The 20,766-nt window shown below is 42.7% G+C and overlaps 1 protein-coding gene across 9 annotated transcripts in view; it reads left to right on the top strand.

Moving 5' to 3' along the window:
- Positions 1 to 20,766, top strand: part of rims2a (regulating synaptic membrane exocytosis 2a) — a 1,169,411-nt gene that overhangs the window by 834,725 nt on the left and 313,920 nt on the right. The gene's annotated exons all lie outside the window — the stretch shown is intronic.

The raw sequence follows: 20,766 nt of genomic DNA, 5'->3' as shown, positions 1-20,766 counted from the left end.
ATATGGATTAGAACTTCACTAGAAAATGATCTGATTTAAAACATGATATGCTTAACCAACTATAATAAAATTCTGTAAAAGCTTACAAAAAAAGTGCTTATTCCATTTGTGTCAAATATGATTGATCTGAATTGTCATTTCTCTCCTTCAACAATGTTTATTGTGTCAAAAAGTGCTCCTTCCTGATTTAAATCAATAACTGATATGGCCTATGCAATTATTTGTATGTGTTTGTTTTCCTAGTGTTGTATTATTGTGCTGTTGCCATGTTCAATGCTTTTTTCATCTTAATCAAAAACAGAAATTGCTGGAAAAACTCAACAGGTTTGGTAGCATCTGTAGAGAGAAATTAGAGTTAACATTTCAGGTCCAGTGACCCTTCTTCAGAATTGATGGTAGCTAGATTTTTATTCAGAAAATGGGAAAGGAAGAGAATAAACAATAGGTGGGGATAGAGCCCAACTATCTTGGAAACACTTGATTTTTGTGCAAAGATAAGGTGGGGGAAGGGGTTAAAGGCTAAATGATAGGTGGAGAAAGAGCCTAAAGAGAAAGAAAAACAGTTGGACAGATAAAGAAGTGGATAATGGTTAGCCTTGTAGAATGAATGGGGACTGTTAGTGGCTAACAATAGGTTGTGTGTAATAGAGCAGAGCATGTGATCACAAGATCTGATGTGTGGAGCTCAGGGAAAGCATGGGGAGGATGCTCAAACCCTAAAATTGTTGAACTCGATATTGGGTTAGGGAACATATATTAGGACAAAACTATAAAGTTCCTAAATAGAAAATGAGATGCCGTTCTTCCAACTTGTGCCAAGCTACTATGAAGCGCTGCAGCCAGACTGAAACAGAGACTTTGGCCAAGGGAAAGGGTTCCTGGAAAAAAGACCTGAAATGTCCCCATCCATCACCACCCTCCTCCACCAGGCCGAGCTCTTCCTCACTGTGAACAACTTCTGTTTTAACTTCTCTCACTTTCTTCAGGTCAAAGGGTAGTCAAGGATACCCACATGGGCTTGAGTTATGCCTGTTTGTTTTTGGGGTACATGGCGCATTCCTTGTTCCAGTCCTGTTCTGGCCCCCATTCATAATTCTTTCTCGGGTATTTTGATATCATTGGTTCTGCTTCTCTCTCTCTTCTGGAATTGGAAAAGTTTATCACTTCCAATTTCCATCCTGCTCTCACCTTCACCTGGTCCATCGTTGACTCCTCCCTTCCCTTCCTTTCTATTTCTGGGGATAGACTAGCCACTGATGTCCACTACGAACCAATTGACTCCCACAGTTAACTTGACTATACATTTTTACACCCTGCTTCTTGTAAAGACATTAACTCTGAATTCTGTCCACAGGTGCTGCCAGACCTGCTGGATTTGTCAAGCAAATTCTATTTTTGTTTCAGAGTTCCAGCATCCGCAGTTCTTTCAGCTATTTTCATCTGTGTTGCTGTGCATTGAACAGTCTGGATGTTGCACAGCTTCAAGCACCTTTATGCTAATATGTTGTCAATGTCTATTAATTCCAATGTTTGTGCTTTTTAATGTTATAAGATGCTGTGCAGAAAACTCATTTTACACCTGATAACGGGAGGAAAGGCAAGTTCTTTGATTATTTTAGGGTCATTAAATGTGATCTTTTGGGCAAGTAAATAGTTTAGTGGCCTTATACAGTATACACATGGATGCATTTGCAAACTGTGAAAGGATTTGCTTCCTTTTTCTCATCTCTTCCATATCTTATTGTCATTCAATGTGTTTGCTTCCGTGGTCAGTTTGAACATGTTTGCTTTTAAATAATTGAGAAAGTTATCTTGCACCTAGACAACCTTAAATTCTTTGGTTGAATAGATTGTCATGTCAAAAGAAAATAAATAACCTAATTTTAGGACAGTTAAAATTCTGATAGAAATTTCAAAATTAAACATGCAGTCTCCAATTTTAACTGTGTCATTCAGTTGGAAAACAGTCAGATGGGGAAATTAAAATATCAGCTGTTACTTATCACTATCCATCTTGCTTACTTTCCTTTATGCTCGCAAAACCTACCCTTTTTAAGCAATTCAAGAGCAGGAAAGACTCCTATTGAAGTGTGCAGATCAGGTCACACAATTCATGAGGGCAGAGTGGTAAATATTGTAAAGGACTTGATCAAGGCAATTGATAAGGTTCCTCATGGCAGGCCGATATAAACAGAGAAGTCACATAGGATCCACAGTGAGCTGATAAGTTGGATACAGAACTGGCTTAGTCAAGAAGATTGACAGTAGCATTGGAAGGGTGTTCTTCTGATTAGAGGTCTGTAACCAGTGATGTTCCTCAGGGATTAGTGCTGGGACCTCTGTTATTTCTAATATATATAAAAGGATTGGAGGAGAATCTAGGTAGCCTGATTAGTCAATGTGCAGATGGTTTACTGATGGGGTTGTTGCAGATAGTGAGGAAGATTGCCAAGGTATAGATAGGCAGGAGATTTGGGTAGAGAAATGGCGGTTGGAGATAACCACAACAAATGTGAGGTGATCCATTTTGAAAGATCTAATGCAGGAGGAAAATACACAGTAACTAGCAGAATCCTTAGTGGCATCGACATACAGAGAGATTTAAGTGCACATGTCCACTCTTCCCTGAAAGTGGCAACATTAGTGGATAAGGTAGCCAAGAAGGCATATGGCATGCTTGCCTTTATCGATCAGAGCATAGCGTATAAAAATTGTCAAGTCATGTTGCAACTGTATAGAACTTCAGTTATGTCATCTGTGGACAATAGTGTACAGTACTGGTCGCCATTCTACAAGAAGGAAGTGGAGGCTTTGGAGAGGGTACAGAAGCAGTTTACCAGGATGTTACCTGTAGTCCACTTTGAATAGTGAAAGCATCACTTCTTTGCCTCCAGGCTAAACCAAACCAATAGAAGGATAGAAGAAACCCCGAGAAGTAAGTATATTTTTTTAAGGAGCAAAGAGTGCTCTTTTGAGCTCACAAAGAAATTCCAGGCCTTCTCAGCCAAACCTACCTAGCATCTCTTTCCCTTTTGCAGGACCTTTCCTGAAACTCATCCCACACGTGTGCCATGATACTGGCAGGTAACTCAGGAAGCCTCATTTTTTGCAGGCTATCATTTGTAGGAGTGGTCCAATGGTATTTTCTTGAGACTTAGGTACTAAAATAACCTGATTACTACAGGAGTAGGTAGCTTTGCAATCCTAAATCTGCTCAGAAATAAAACTGGACTATATGTCTTCCTGTTTCATGATAGCTTATTTGTACTCAAGTGGGTGTCATTTTCAGTATACTTATAGCATTCTTTTACACTGCTGGTGAAGTGTTGAAGGGGTTAAATTCAGTATTGGTGATATTACATAACAGATGGTAATGTATCACCCACCAGTTTCCTGAACTTCCTCTCCATTAAGTCTTGCAAGCAAAGTTTTAGTGGGTTATGTAAGTGACCCTGCTAAAGTTATATATAAGTATCTCAGTATTTTTCACATTTTTCACGTTTTCACCAAATGTCGAGATTAACGATCTCTGTAAAGTGTAGGGACAAATTATCACCCTCTTGGGGTCCATTAGATTGCATTGTGGAAATGGTAATTGAATCATGGATGGACTCCATTCAGCTAATTGTTGCTGGTCAACAAATAGCAGCATGGTGGCTCACAGCGCCAGGGACCTGAGTTCAATTCCGCCCTCTGGCAACTGCCTATGTGGAGTTTGCATGTTCTCCCCATGTCTGTGTGGGTTTCCTCCAGCTGCTCCAGTTTCTTCCCACAGTCCAAAGATGTTCAAATTAGGTGCATTGGCCGTTGGAAATTACCCTATAGTATCCAGAGAAGTGCAGGCTAGGTTGTTTAGCAGGATTATGGGGGCGGGGGGTGGGATGTGGTGAGGGGGATACTGTGTGGATGCTCATTGCGGACTTGATAGGCCAAATGGCCTCGTACCATGCAGTATAGATTCCATATTCTAAGCCATCTAGCATAATCCATCGTTCTGGTCCCCTTGGCCTTTTTGTACTCCATATGTATAGCCAAATACATTTCAGAATGTTTTGAGGGTCTATGTTTCTAAAACTACCTATCCTGGTTTTGGATCCCACAACTAAAAGGATTTGAGTCTCCCTTTATACTACATCTCCACCACTCTAACCTATGCACATCAAATAAGACTTTTCTTGGCCTCATCTTTTCCAAAGGAAGCAACTTTCACCCATCCATTCTTTCATAATAGCTAAAATTCTTCAGTCCAATATCTTCATTACACTCTTGTGAACTATTCTCAGGTCCAGTCTCATCTTTCCTATGATGCGATGACCAGAACAGCATGAACGTCTTCAGCTGTGACCTAACTACTGACCTGTACAGTTCCAGTAGAACCTCACAACTCTTACATTCTGTGCTTTGTCTAAGAAAGCTAAGTTTCCATTTTGGTTTCTTGACCCCTTTATCTGCTTATCCAGTAATTCTCAGGGATTTGTGGGCATGTACTCCATGGTCTATACTTCTGTAAGCTTGACAGTACTCTACCACTTATGTACTCTCTAGCCAGGTTAGTCTTTTAGCTCTTATTTCTTCAGATTGAATTGCATTTACAGCTGCTTCATCCACCTGTCTAGTCTATTGAAACCTTCCTGCATTCTACCGCTTCTTAACAACACGGCCAATACTTGTATCATCTGCAAAAAATAACAATTTCCCCAGATTAAAGTCCACTTGAAGCAGCATCCCCTACACAAAGCCCCTACACACATTTCATCAACCTTTGCTTTGTGTTACTGAGCCAAATTTTAATTTAAATTCTCATTTTTGATTCAATTTATCATTGTCTTAGCACTGTTATACAGTACTACACAGCACGCGTGACTGACAGAAATCTGCTGACATTCATTGAGGCAGACAGCTGACAGCCTTGCAGGATGACCATTCATAGCTCTGGCTTGGTAAAGCCAGACTTTGAGGTGTACTACCTAGACATGGCCAACAACAGTCTGGCTGGCTGGCTGACAGACCAGAGGCTTGGGGTAGGTAAAATACTGCAATTTTAAGAAAGGAAAGCAGCATTGCAATCCATGATGCCACTGACTTCCCCTGTGAAAATACCCTAACAGTAAAAGAAGTCAGTGTTGAAGGACAAGTTGCTGTGCAACTGTGCAAGCTACTTTCAGCAATGATATTCGCTATCATGATGTTGGAGAGTGCTTGGCAACAAACTGCACTTGCATTGTAACAATCTTCACCAGTATGACTTCAGTCAGCTTCCACTGCATCAATCAGACCTTGGGTGACTTAGTTATGTTACAACATAAGCTGACTCATTTGAAGAGGAGCAGTCAACATTTCTGCGAGGAGCAGGTTTATTGAGGACTCTGTGATAGGCAGTCAGCATTACTGAGAGGAGTTAAGGTATATCTGGGTATTTCTAATCCATGATGTGTATGTCCTGCACTGTGTTGGAAATTCTAGACTCTCCTGACAGTGGCAGTGACCAGCTGCAGGAGGTACCTCCAGCTGGAGCAACTCGAGCTATGTGGCAGCTGGGGTCTCTCCAGGCATTCATGAGGTTGAGCAGTTGATCAATAATATATTTCAGGATGTGGTCAGCCTGTGGCTTAAGGAATCGCAGGCAGCCTACCAGGAGACAGGCAGGTAGTAAGGCAGACAAGCCCTGTCCCCTTCCACACAATAAGTGCATCTCGCTTGCGCAGTGTTGCACCCAACAAGACAGTCCCTCTGTGGAAGGCCATGGCACTGGGGATATTTCAGGTGTTCAGGAGGGAGGAAGAAGTTTGGAAAGGCAATAGTAGGCAATTCATTGATTAGGATAGTTGACAGGTACTTCTGCAGGTGTAGACATGATTTATCGGATGATATGTTTCCTCCTGGGTGCCATGATTAGGCTGTTGTGAAACAGCTGTTTTGAATTCTGAAGTGGGAGAGTGAACATCCAGAGGCCATGTCCATTTCAATGATATTGGATGAAAAATAAATCAGGACTTTAGTGTGTTAAATAGGAAATCAAAATGAAGGACTTGAAATGTGATAATATCTGGATTCTTCTCAGTGCCCCATTGTACTGAGTATAGACATAGAAGAATAAAACAAAGAAATGTGTGACTGGAGAGATGCAACTGGCGAAAGCATTCAAACATCCTGAAGCATTTGGATTATTTCTGGGGGAGGTTGGGACCTGTATAAGGTTACATCTGAACAGGATCAGGATCAACATCCTGATGAAGGGTCCTGACCCAAAATGTCCACCTTTCTACTCCTCTGATGCTGTCTGACTTTCTGTGCCTTTCTAGCTCCCTACTTCGTTGGTTCTTTTGAAGAGGTTTGCTCATGCTGTTGGGGCAGATTTCAATTAGATTGGCAGGGGAATGAGATCCTGACCAGTAAGGGAGAGAAGCTGAAATGGAATTAGAAGTTAAAATGCGAATAAACCTAGGATGCAGAGGAAGTATTCACTAGATAAGAAAGAAGTGAGTTTAACAAGACTCAATTGAATATAATTTAATTCAAGGAGTCTGAGAAATAAGATAAACAAGCTGAGGGCACAGATAGGCACTTGGGTGCATGATATTATAAATATGATTTGAGATTTGGCTGAAAGATGGGCAGTATTGGCTGTTCAAAATTCCTGGTTATAGGATATTCAATTGAAATAAAGAAAGAATAGAAGGGGGGTGGGGTCATAATATTGATTGAGGCATCAATTATAGCCATGAGGGGTATAATGTGGAGTTTTACAACTCATATAGAGAACCTTTGGACAATTCTGTCCTCGCCTCTCACCAAGCACCTATCAACTCTTGTCTCCTTTTCTAATACTTGACCTGTAGACTTGTATGCTCTGGTATTTCAAGTGATCAGCTAAATACCTGTTAAATGTCCTGAGGGTTCCCACTTCTACTACCCTTTCTGACAGTGAGTTCCAGATAGCCAACATACTTTGAACACCTCAATCGGATCCCCAATACCTTAACCTTCTGTGGAAAGCAACTCCAGTGTATCTAGTCTCTTTTTATCTCTGCATAGCTGAAAGATTCCAACCCAGGCAATATTCGTTAAGCTGCAAGGTGACCATATGTTATTGATGAATCACTCAGCCTTGTGAATCTTTACTGCACCCTCTTTTAGTGCCATTACATCCTTCCCATAATGTAACCATCAGAACTGCATACAGTGGTCTAGCTGTGACTTAACTAGCACTATGTTCATCTCCATTATATCTGCCTTGTATTCAATGCCTCAACAAATAAAGGTAAGTGTCCCATATGCCTTCTTAACTTGCTTATCCACCTGTCCTGCTGTTTTTCATGGATCTAAAGGTATGCACATCCTCTGACCCTCTGTGCTTCCTCAGAGCCTATCATTCAATGCATACTCCCTCACCTTGTTTAATCCTCCTAAAATACATCACTTCACACTAATACTTCAAAAAATTTGTTTTGGGTGCTTGGAACTCTTGAATGTGATCACAATTGACATGCATGGAACCTTGGAGGAAACTTAGAGCAGCAATGTATCTGAGGGGAAAGATTAGTTCTGTCAGATACTGAGGGCTCAGTTTGGCAGAGTTTCTAAAGGAGTATAGAAAGTTCAGAAAGGGACCTTAAGGAGGAAATCAGGAAATCAATGAAGAATGCATAAGAAAACATTGGTAGGTCAATTAAAGAAAAACCCAAAGAGCTATCTTAAATGTATGAAAGGCAAGAGAATAACTACGGATGAAGCAAGGCCCATTAGAAACCAAAGAGGTCATCTGTGTATTGACCCAGAAAACATGGGCAAAGTCATCAGTGAATGTTTTGTTTTAGTCTTCACAATAGAAAAGGACAACACAGGTAGAGACTGTGAAATATTAGGAGAAATTAAGAAAGAGAGAGAGAGAGAGAGGAAGTACTATCAGATTTAGTAGTCGTAAAAGTGGCAGGTCAATGAGATGTGTTCAAGCTATTGAAGTAGACAAGCGAGGAGATATCAGGGATCCTGGCAGTAACTTTCAAATCTTCTCTGGCCATCGGTGAGGTGCCAGACATCTGGAGGACTGCTGTTTTCCCATTATTAAAAAAAAGAAGGGATAGACCAAGAAATTACAGGCCAATCAGTCTAACCTTGGTTGGAAAAGAGAATATAAAGAATTCTGAGGGTCAGAATATATCTGCACACGGGTTAATCAGGATAGTCAGCATGGACTTATTAACACCAATACATAGAAAATCGGAGCAGTAGATCATTCAGTTCTTCAAGCCTGCACCACCAATTTAATCCCTGTTCCTACTTGTTCACCATATCCTTTGATCCCTTTAGCCCTGAGACCATATTTAACTAATTGAAAAGATTCAATGTTTTAACCTCAATTGATTTATGTTGCGGAAAATTCCACAAACTCATCACTCTCTGGGTGAATGATGTGGAGATGCCATTGTTGGACTGGGGTGGACAAAATTAAAATTCGCACAACACCAGGATATAGTCCAACAGGTTTATTTGAAAGTAAAAGCTTTTAGAGCGATGCTCCTTTATCAGATAGCTGTCACTGGGTGAATGAATTTCTCCTCATTTCCATCCTAAATAGCCTTCTCATATTCTTAGACTGTGAAAGGAAGATTGCATTTGATAACTTTGATTGAATTTGTAAGGAGGTAACCAGGAGCATTAATGAGGGTGTGCATTTGCATGGGCTTTATGCAGGCTTTTAATAGGGTTTCTGTAGGCCATTCTGTTCAAGAAAATAAGAGCTCATGGGGTCCAAGGCAATGTGGCACGATGGATCCAAAATTGGCTGAGAAGTAGCAAACAGAGGATCATGGCTGAGGAGTGTTTCTATGACTGGATGTCTGTTTCCAGTAGGATTCTGCATGACTCATGTTGGGGTGCTTGCTGCTTGTGGTGTACTTTAAATTTTTGTACTTAAATATAGCTGGAACAATCAAGAGGTTTGTGTATGACATGAAAATTGTTAGGGTGGGTAAATGGTGAAGAGGGTAGCTGTAGACTGCATATGGATATATATCAATGTACTGGAGCCTCAAAAGTACTGAAGATCAGAGGGACTTTGGTGTGCACACCTACAGATATCTGAAGGTAACAGGACAAGTGGATAGGGTGGTTAAGAAGACGTAATACTTTTCTCAGCTGAGACATACAACAGAAGAGCAAAGAGGCTATGCAGCAACTGCGTATAATACCACTTAGGCCACAACTGAAATATTACATGCAGTTCTGGTCACCACATTATAGGAAAGATGTAATTACAGTACGTGATTAAGTGGCTGAGAATGAGGGTAGACTTGGATTGACTGGGTTGTTTTCCTTTGAGTGGTGAATGTTGAGAGGGGACCTGATAGAGGGCATTGTCCATGGTCTTCAACTAGTTTATGCATAAACCCATTTTACTCAAGTAGTATACCTGTGAGACAAACAAAAGAGCCATAGTCAACTTGCAAATCAATGCAATTTTATTGACAAAATACACTACAGTTGCAAGGGAGCAAATGGGTGAATATTCTCGAAAGCACTGCTTTTTCATGATAATTTTTAATTATTAGTATTTGTTGAAATCCTTATCTAAACTATTACTAGTTATCGGAACTAGGACCAGGTACTACACTTGCAGTTAAACTTAGCCAGGTTGTGTAGTTGGCTTTCTCTCACTCTCTCCCTCCCCCACTCTCTCTCATTCTCAGTCTCTCTCTTTCTGTCTCCCTCTTCCTCTCTCTCTCCCATTTTTCAAGTGGTCAGAGCTCTGCTGCTGTACCAGGTTGAATCTCCACTGATGGAATGGCCACCAGGTGCCCCTTCCCTGCTAAATGAAAACCAAAAATAGGGTGCCATAAATCAGAAATAAAAATAGAAATTGCTGAAAAAGTTCAGCAGGTCTGGCAGCATCTGTGGAGAGAAATCAGAATTAACATTTCAACCTGAAACATGAACTCTGATTTCTCTCCACAGATGCTGCCAGACCTGCTGAGCTTTTCCAACAATTTCTATTTTTATCCCTTCCCTGCTGCATCTTTCCAGTATGTTTTCTGGCCCTCAACCAATTGATCTTCCAAGTCATAGTCATGGCATCCAATGGGATCCCTGATGCCATGTATGGAACATAGAACATAGAAGAATACAGCGCAGTACAGGCCCTTCGGCCCTCGATGTTGCGCCGATCAAAGCCCACCTAACCTACACTAACCCACTATCCTCAATATACCTATCCAATGCCCGCTTAAATACCCATAAAGAGGGAGAGTCCACTACTGCTACTGGCAGGGCATTCCATGAACTTACGACTCGCTGAGTGAAGAACCTACCCCTAACATCAGTCCTATATCTACCCCCCCTTAATTTAAAGCTATGCCCCCTTGTAATAGCTGACTCCATACGTGGAAAAAGGTTCTCACTGTCAACCCTATCTAACCCCCTAATCATCTTGTACACCTCTATCAAGTCACCCCTAAACCTTCTTTTCTCCAATGAAAACAACCCCAAGTGCCTCAGCCTTTCCTCATACGATCTTCCTACCATACCAGGCAACATCCTGGTAAACTTCCTCTGCACCCGTTCCAGTGCCTCCACATCCTTCCTATAGTATGGCGACCAAAACTACACACAATATTCCAGATGCGGCCGCACCAGAGTCTTATACAACTGCAGCATGACCTCAGGACTCCGGAACTCAATTCCTCTACCAATAAAAGCCAGTACGCCATATGCCTTCTTCACTGCACTATTTACCTGGGTGGCAACTTTCAGAGATCTGTGTACATGGACACCAAGATCCCTCTGCTCTTCCACACTACCAAGTATCCGACCATTAGCCCAGTACCCCATCTTTTTATTACTCTTACCAAAGTGAATCACCTCACACTTAGCTACATTGAACTCCATTTGCCACCTTTCTGCCCAGCTCTGCAGCTTCTCTATATCCCGCTGTAACCTGCCACATCCTTCCTCACTGTCTACAACTCCTCCGACTTTCGTATGTCCGCAAACTTGCTCACCCAACCTTCTAACCCTTCCTCCAGGTCATTTATAAAAATGACAAACAGCAATGGTCCCAAAACAGATCCTTGCGGAACACCGCTAGTGACGGCACTCCAAGATGAACCTTTGCCATCAACTACTACCCTCTGTCTTCTTCCAGCCAGCCAATTCCTAATCCAAACCTCCAACTCGCCCTCAATGCCATATCTCTGTATTTTCTGCAGTAGCCTACCATGGGGGACCTTATCAAACGCCTTACTAAAATCCATATACACCACATCTACCGCTTTCCCCTCATCTACCTCCTTAGTCACCTTCTCAAAGAATTCAATAAGGTTTGTGAGGCACGACCTGCCCTTCACAAAACCATGCTGACTATCCTTGATCACATTATTCTTATCCAGATGTGCATAAATCCTATCCCTTACAATTCTCTCTAAGACTTTGCCCACAACAGAAGTGAGACTCACTGGCCTATAGTTACTAGGATTATCCCTACTCCCCTTCTTGAACAAGGGAACCACGTTTGCTAGCCTCCAGTCCTCTGGCACTACTCCTGTAGACAAAGAGGACACAAAAATCAAGGCCAATGGCTCTGCAATCTGCTCCCTTGCTTCCCAGAGAATCCTAGGATAAATGCCATCAGGCCCAGGAGACTTATCTATTTTCACCCTTTCCAGAATTTCCAACACCTCTTCTCTACATATCTCAAAGCCATCCATTCTACTTATTCGTGCCTCAGTATTCATATCGACAACAATGTCCTGTTCCTGAGTGAATACTGACGAAAAGTATTCATTCAGTGCCTCCCCAATCTCTTCAGCCTCCACACGCAACTTCCCATTACTATCCTTGATTGGACCTATTCCTACCCTAGTCATTCTTTTATTCCTAACATACCTATAGAAAGCCTTAGGGTTTTCCCTAATCCTACCAACTAAAGACTTTTCATGTCCCCTCCTTGCTGCTCTTAGCTCTCTCTTCAGGTCCTTCCGGGCTACCTTATAACTCTCAATCGCCCTTATTGAACCTTCACGCCTCATCTTTACAAAGGCCGCCCTCTCCCATTTAACAAGGGATTCCAATTCCTTATTAAACCACGGCTCTCTCACACGACCCTTTCCTCCCTGCCTGATAGGTACGTACTTATCAAGGACACTCAATAGTTGCTCCTTGAACAAGTTCCACATATCAATTACGCTCTTGCCTTGGAATCTACATTTCCAATCCACACATCCTAAGTCATGCCTCAACGCATCATAATTTCCCTGCCCCCTGCTATAACTCTTGCCCTGTAGTACACACTTATCCCTCTCCATCACTAGAGTAAAAATCACCGAATTGTGGTCACTGTCCCCAAGGTGCTCACCTACCTCTAGTTCTAATACCTGGCCTGGTTCGTTACCCAGAACCAAATCCAGTATGGCCTCACCTCTTGTTGGCTTATCTACATATTGTGTCAGGAAACTCTCCTGCACACATTGCACAAACACTGACCCATCTAACGAACTTGAGCTATAGCTTTCCCAATCAATATCAGGAAAGTTAAAGTCCCCCATAACAATCACCCTATTACTGTCACTCTTCTCCTGAATCATCTTCGCAATCCTTTCTTCAACGATTCTAGGACTATTAGGAGGCCTGTAAAAGACTCCTAACAGGGTGACCTCACCTCTCCTATTCCTAACCTCAACCCAAACTACCTCAGATGGCAAATCTTCGTCCATCTTCCTTTCCACCACTGTAATACTATCTTTGACAAGCAAAGCCACACCCCCCCTCTTTTACCCCCACCTCTGACCCTACTAAAACATTTAAACCCTGGAACCTGCAACAGCCAATCCTGTCCCTGATCTAGCCATGTCTCCGTAATAGCCACAACATCGAAGTCCCAGGTACCAACCCACGCTGCATGTTCACCTACCTTATTTCGTATACTTCTGGCATTAAAGTATACACACTTCAAGCCACTCTTCTGTTTACAGGCACCCTCCTTTAAGATTGATGCCATATTCCTAACCTCCCTACACTCCAGGTCCTGCACCCTAAAGCTACAGTCTGGGTTCCCATGCCCCTGCAGAGTTAGTTTAAACCCCCCCCAAGAGCACTAGCAAACCTCCCCCCAAGGATACTGGTGCCCCTCAGGTTCAGGTGCAGACCATCCTGTTTATAAAGGTCCCACCTTCCCCAGAAAGAACCCCAGTTATCCAAGTACCGAAATCCCTCCCTCCTGCACCATCCCTGTAGCCACGCATTTAACTCTTCTCTCTCCCTATTCCTCGACTCTCTATCACGTGGCACGGGTAACAAACCAGAGACAGCAACTCTGTTCGTTCTAACTCTGAGCTTCCAACCTAGCTCCCTAAAAGCCTGTCTAACATCCTCAGCACTCCTCCTACCTATGTCATTGGTGCCAATATGGACCATGACTTCAGGCTGCTCCCCCTCCCCCTTAAGGACCCGGAAAACACGATCAGAGACATCACGTACCCTTGCACCTGGGAGGCAACATACCAAACGTGAGTCTCTCTCGTTCCCACAAAACCGCCTATCTGTGCCCCGAACTATCGAGTCCCCAATTATTATTGCTCTGCTCTTCTCCACCCTTCCCTTCTGAGTAGCGGGGACAGGCTCCGTGCCAGAGGCCTGAGCCCCGTCACTTACCCCTGGTAAGTTGTCCCCCCCACAAGTATCCAAAACGGTATACTTGTTCTTGAGGGGAACGGCCGCAGGGGGTCCCTGCACTGGCTGCTTCCTCCCAGTCCCCCTCACTGTCACCCATCTATCTGCCATCTTTGGAGTTACTACTTCCCTATAGCTCCGATCTATGACCCCCTCTGCCTCCCGAATGATCCGAAGTTCATCCAACTCCAGCTCCAGTTCCCTAACACGGTCTTGGAGGAGCTGGAGATGGGTGCACTTCCTGCAAGTGTAATCAGCAGGGACGTCCATGGCATCCCTCACCTCATACATGTTGCAGGAGGAACATTGCACTGCCTTCACTGCCATCCCTCCAAAGCTAACCTTTATTTTAAAACAAAACTGGGTCTAAAGAATACAACAAGCAAAATTCAGCACTTAGCTACTTACCACAACGGATCTTATTATTAGGTTAGAGGAGGAGGGCGGGTGGGAGGCACTACCTCCGTAGTGCCTCGGGTTCTTCAGCTGCGCGCTTTTAAAGGGGAAACAAACCTACCCAGGTAAGCTTACGCTCTACCTGCTTCCGGGTCTCGGCTGCCTCTCTGGTCGTCGTCACTTCCCCCTGCTGCTCCCGCTCTTTCTGTGAAGAGAGAGTGAAAAAAAACACCGCTGCCCGCTACCGGTAAGTACTTTTAAAACAAACAGTCCTACCTTAGCTGCTGCTCGCACTCAAATGACCGTTGGGGTTGCCGTCAGCTTCCATTCCCTGCAGTTTCAAAGTCACATTCCCCCTCTCTATATATGGTCATGACAGGAACCCAGGACTGCTGGGTTTCTGTAGTTCAATACATAAGCTAGTCCTGTTTTCTCTGGTAAGTCTGGGCTTGTCCTTGCCTCCCTTTGTCCAGTGTGGATCCTTTGTGCTTGACCTGTCCTGAAAGTCCCATCAGGCCTGGCTGCACAAAGTTTTCCCATTCTGGTTTTGGGCCTAGCTTTTCTGGTCCTGGGCTATCTGGCCACAAGGGACATTGATAGGATTTGGAGGAATGCACTTTTACCACTCTTAGTACGGGGTCAATAACCAGAGGGCACAGATTTAAGGTAAAGGGTGGAAGGATAAGAGGGGTGTTGAAGCGAAATTCTACTCAGAGGATGGTGGAAGTCTGAAAGGATGGTGGCACTCTGGAACTCACTGCCTGAAAGTAATATTTAGGTACTCATTTGTGTTATCATAGCCTCCAGGACTATGGGCCAGAGCTGGAAATTGGAATTAGTGTCAACAGATTTTTATTGAAGGTGCAGATACGATGGGTCAAATGGTATTCTTTTATGCTGGCAACATCTATGGGTGAGGTGCTTCTCAAGGTTGGAGCATGTGCAGTTGAGTTGCCACTATAGAAAGGATCTTCCCTTCAGCAAGTTTATAGCTGTTCTACTCTTGTCCATTGCTCTGCTTAAGGCCACTTTGCACTGTCTCACAACATACTGATTTTGTCTCTAAGCTATCCTATAGTATACAAGTCAGTCTGTATCTGAGCTGATAGCATTGAATGTGAGTTTGTGTGATAGTGTTTCTGTATTTTTACGATGTTCTTGCTCAGCTACCAATTCCTCCATTGTCACTGCCAGCTACGTGGCAATTCTTGAGCATCTGAAAGAAAATGCCAAAATGATAAGGTTGTTGTGAGGGGGAAGCATTATGAAGCAGAAGGTCCTTGCTTAGATGGTTTACAGGTTTGTAAGTCAGAAGAGATTGTGGGATGAGGGGAAAGGTGGGTATGAGAAAAAGGGTAAGGCATGAACCTATTGATTTCTTCACAGTTGAAACCAGACATGGCCATTCCACAGTGAAGACTATTTTCTCCATTGAGTTAAGGACATAACCACATGCCTACCCTCACTGTTCAGATGTTGTCTTTGATGTATCCAATCTTGCCTTCTAACAAGCTGAGGCTTGTCAGTGCGTTAGGTGCATATGCTTGGTTGATATATGAATGTCATAGTTTCTATACTGCCAGCCACAAATTATAAGATATGGGTATGAAGCAATGAGCAATGCTGGTTATTTTGTGTGAAATGAAGCTAGGAATGACAGTTGTGTGTCCTGGTTGAAAAAGATTGTTGGTAGGTGAGTGAAGGGTTGCCAGTGAACTTGGGGAGTTGTTCATTTATCAGGAGATGACACATGAAGATGCATTCCTTAACTCAATCATACAGGCAAGGCCATCAGATGGGCTACATTGTCTTCATCAACATTAAAGGCTAGCTGCTCACTTTCAATCAAGCTGTTCAGATGTGTCATCTGGAGTAAGTGAGACTTAAATCTGGCCTTCTGGTTTAGATTCTGGATTAGTGGTGCTGGAAGACAACAGCAGTTCAGGCAGCATCCAAGGAGCAGCAAAATCGACGTTTCGGGCAAAAGCCCTTCATCAGGAATAAAGGCAGAGAGCCTGAAGCGTGGAGAGATAAGCTAGAGGAGGGTGGGGGTGGGGAGAAAGTAGCATAGAGTACAATAGGTGAGTGGGGGAGGGGATGAAGGTGATAGGTCAGGGAGGAGAGGGTGGAGTGGATAGGTGGAAACTGTCGATCTCCTTTTCCACCTATCCACTCCACCCTCTCCTCCCTGACCTATCACCTTCATCCCCTCCCCCACTCACCTATTGTACTCTATGCTACTTTCTCCCCACCCCCACCCTCCTCTAGCTTATCTCTCCACGTTTCAGGCTCTCTGCCTTTATTCCTGATGAAGGGCTTTTGCCCGAAACGTCGATTTTGCTGCTCCTTGGATGCTGCCTGAACTACTGTGCTCTTCCAGCACCACTAATCCAGAACCTGGTTTCCAGCATCTGCAGTCATTGTTTTTACCTCATCTGGCTTAGAGACCACTACCACTGCGCCACAAGAATCCTGGAAAGAGAATACATACAAAATAAATTATAAACACATATAGATATTAGAAAATTGTGTATCTTGGGATACATCAAAGGGTTTCGCTGACAACTAATTAATGGTGAAAACCACAGCAACATAAAATGTTGCCAGGCAAATCACAAAGCAAAGCAGCCATTTGTGTGTGGTATGATTTCACAAGAGCAAGGGAAGAGAGTAACCAATTAATGTATTTAGCTCCATGAAAACTTTCTTCTTTTAAAAACAACCTTAGTAGTACCACTTTTGTTATCCAATCATCAATAAACTGAAAGAAGTCCTTGAAACTTGACAAGCCACTTCATCTCATTTGTTAGGCAGTCTATGGGATGTAAACAATGTACTTGGCTTACTATCACATTCCTGATGGCTTTTATTTATCCTGGAGAGAGAGAGCAGACAGCAGGAAAAGACCAATTGCTGTCTAATTGTTTGAAAGGGAGTTTCAAATGATTATTTTTAGTTGCATGTTTCCATTGAAGATCTGTTTTATTGGTGTAGAATGAGTAGAGTTAATGGGAGAATAATACCTTTAATTGATAGCAAATTAAATGCAATGTAATTTTAAAATACCATGGGTGTTCTGAATATACCCAGCAGAGGGAGTAAAGCAACCTGAGTTGGATAAGTGTTGAGAATACTCACATAATCATTGATTGTTTCGCTTGACTATGAGAACACTATCACCATAATTTCGGAATAATAATTGCTATTAAAATTGATCTCCTTAGTGAGTGTATTGACTGGATAATGCATTTTACTTCCATTTCCTTAAAGAACTCCTGCCTTAGTACCATGGAGATATCTTTTCACTCATTAGGTTGGTTAGCATTGCACTTCATGGTTTAACATATTACATGATTGTTATAATATAGAAGTAGGCTTTCCATTTATTTGGACCAGTTCCAGTCTGGCAACCATGTAATGAATGGCTGAACAGCATTCCTTTTTGCCAGGTTCTGATCTTCCAATCCGAAATGTCCTTACACACACTACATGAATTTCATTCTGTTACTGAGGTCAATTTAAATCCTGGTCACACTCTATAATTGTAAAACTCTACCTGGTTAACTGATGTCCTTGAGGATGGAAAGCTGCTGACCTCACCTGATCTGGTCTGCATGTCACTCCAGACCCACAGAAATGTGGTTTACTTTTGGCTGTGCTCTGAAATGTCCTAGCAAATCACTTAGTTATATCAACTGTTACAAATTATCAAAAAATAAATGAAATTGGATGGATTACCTGGCATTGACCCTGCAAAGTCTTCCTTACCAACATCTGGGGGCTACTGTCAAAATTGGGAGAGCTGTGTCACAGACTTGTCAAGCAACAGCCTGACATAGTCATGCTCGCAGAATTGTATCTTACAGACAATGTCCCAGGTACGGTCATCACCATCCCTGGCAGAGCAGATGAGCTGAAAGGCCTGTTCATGTCTTTATGTTCCTAAAGGCAAAGTCTATATGGGTTGCTTTTATAAAGAAATATTTTATATCACTTTTTTTTCCAATGGATTTTTATGTTTTCTGTTGGTTTTGTTTATTTACCTGAATGTTTGGGCAGAATGAACATAGCCAATATAGTTGCAGAACTTCTAACATGCAAACAGTACTTTTATTATTCTTTCCTGCCATGTGAACATTGCTGGCATGTTCAGCACTTGTGCTCCATCCATAATAGATGACAATGAACTATCTCCTTCACTGCAGTCTCTCTGGCGTAGGTAAAGCCTCAGTACTGTTAGGGAGGGAGTTCCAGATTTTTGAATTACCAACAGTGAAGGAATGACAATTTATTTCCAAGTCAGAATGGCGAGAGGAGAATTGCTCTTTGACGTGTCTACTGTGTATCAACTGCCATAGTCTTATGAAGTCATAGGACTAATGAGGTGAAAAAGTGCTGTAGAAAGAGTTTGAATGAGTTATCCTTTTTGCCAGGTTCTGATCTTCTAGATACTACATACCACTGCCAATACTGGAAATAAGACTGGAAGACCATAAGACATAGGAGCAGAATTTAGGTCATGCAGCCCATTGAGTCTGCTCTGTTATTCGATCATGTTTGATACATTTCTCAACCCAGTTCTCCCGCTTTGTCCCTGTAATCCTTGATCCCCTTTATACAGAAGAACCTATCTATCTCAGTCTTAAATATACTCAATGACCCGGCCTCCATAGCCCCCTGTGGCAATGAATTCCACAGACTTACCACTCTCTGGCTGAAGAAGTTTCTCCTTATCTCCGTTCTAAAAGGTCTTCCCTTTACTCTAAGGCTGTGCGCTCGAGCCCTCGTGTCTCCAACTAATGGAAACATTTTCCCAACATCTATGCTGTCCAGGCCATTCAGCATACTGCAAGTTTCAATTATATTCCCCCCTTATCCTTCTAAATTCCATCAAGTACAGACACAGAGTCCTCAAACGTTCCTCATATGTTAAGCTTTTCATTCCTGGGTCCATTCTCATTAACCTCCTCTTAACATGCTCTAAGGCCAGTACATCCATCTTGAGACATGGGGTGCAAAACTGTGCACAGTACTCCAAATGTGGTCTGACCAGAGTATCAAATACATCCCTGCTCTTTTATTCAAGTCATCTCAAAATAAATGCCAACATTGCATTTGCCTTCCTAACTACTGACTCAACCTGCAAGTTTACCTTGAGAGAATCCTGGACTAGAACTCCCAAGTCTCTTTGCACTTCAGACTTCTGAATTTTCTTCCCATTAGAAAATAGTCCATGTCTCTATTCTTCTTATCAAAGTGCCATGACCTCACACTTTCCCACATTGTACTCCATCTGCCATTACTTTGCACACTCTCCTAACCTGTCCAAATCCTCCCTGCCTCCTCAGTGCTACCCGACCCTCCACCTATCTTTGTATCTTCTGCAGATTTAGCCAGAATGCCCTCAGTTCCTTCATCCAGATCATTAATGTTTAAAGTGAAAAGTTGTAGTTCCAATACTGAGCCTTGTGGAACGTTACTTGTTACCAGCTGCTGTTCTGAGAAGGACCCTTCCATCCCCACTCTCTGCTTTCTGCCAGACAGCCAGGTTTTATCCATTCTAGCACCTTGCATCTAACACCATGGTGTCTATTCTTACTTCGTAGCCTCCTGTGTGGTACCTTGTCAAAGGCCTTCTTGAAGTCCAGATAGATAACATCCATTGGTCCTTGGTCTGACCTGTTCGATAGTTTCTCAAAGAATTCTAACAGATTTGTCAGGCATGACCTCACCCTGATGAAGCCATGCTGACCTTGCCCTATTTTACCATACAATTTCAAGTATTCAGAGATATCATTCTTCACGATGTATTCCAGGATCTTACCCATAACCAAAATTAGGCGAATTGGTATAATTTTCTGTTTTTTTGCCCTACTCCCTTTTTAAACAGGGGTGTAACGTCAGCGATTTGCCTGGGACGCTTCCTGATTCTAGCAATTCCTGAAGGATCACCACTAATGCATCCATTGTCTCTTTAGCTATCTTGCTTAGAACTTTGGGGGAGAGTCAATTTGGTCTCGGTGATTTATCCACCTCAGGTCATTCGTTTTTTTCATACTGTGAGGAAAGATTAGTTACTTGCTATATAATTCCCAGTTTCTTACCTTACTTTGCAGCTGCAGTATTTATATGGTGAACTGTAATGCCTAAGATATTAATGGTGGGGAATTCTGTGATGGTAAAGTCACTAAATGTCAAGAGGAGATCATTAGAATTTTTCTTGTTGGAGATGGTTATTGCCTAGTACTTGTGTGGCATGCAAGTTACTTTCCGGATGTCACCCCAAGCCTGGATGGGAGCTAAGACTGCTTCGGTATCAGAGGAGTCACAAGTGGTGATGAATATTGTGTAAGTAAGCAGCAAACATCCTCACTTCTAACCTTAGGATACATGGAAGGACATTGATGAAACAGCTGAAAATTGTTAAATGTAGAACACTACCTAACTCTGCACGTCATAGAGTCATAGAGATGTACAGGATGGAAACAGACCCTTTGGTCCAACCTGTCCATGCCGACCAGATATCCCAACCCAATCTAGTCCCACCTGCCCATGTCCCTCCAAACCCTTCCTATTCATATACCCATCCAAATGCCTCTTAAATGTTGCAATTGTACCAGCCTCGACCACATCCTCTGGCAGCTAATTCCATACACATACCATCTTCTGCGTGAAAAAGTTACCCCTTAGGTCTCTATATCTTACCCC

This window comes from Chiloscyllium punctatum, chromosome 5 (assembly GCF_047496795.1).
Source record: "Chiloscyllium punctatum isolate Juve2018m chromosome 5, sChiPun1.3, whole genome shotgun sequence".
NCBI classification, from domain to species: Eukaryota; Metazoa; Chordata; class Chondrichthyes; order Orectolobiformes; family Hemiscylliidae; genus Chiloscyllium; species Chiloscyllium punctatum.
This window is presented reverse-complemented; position numbering and strand designations above follow the sequence as displayed.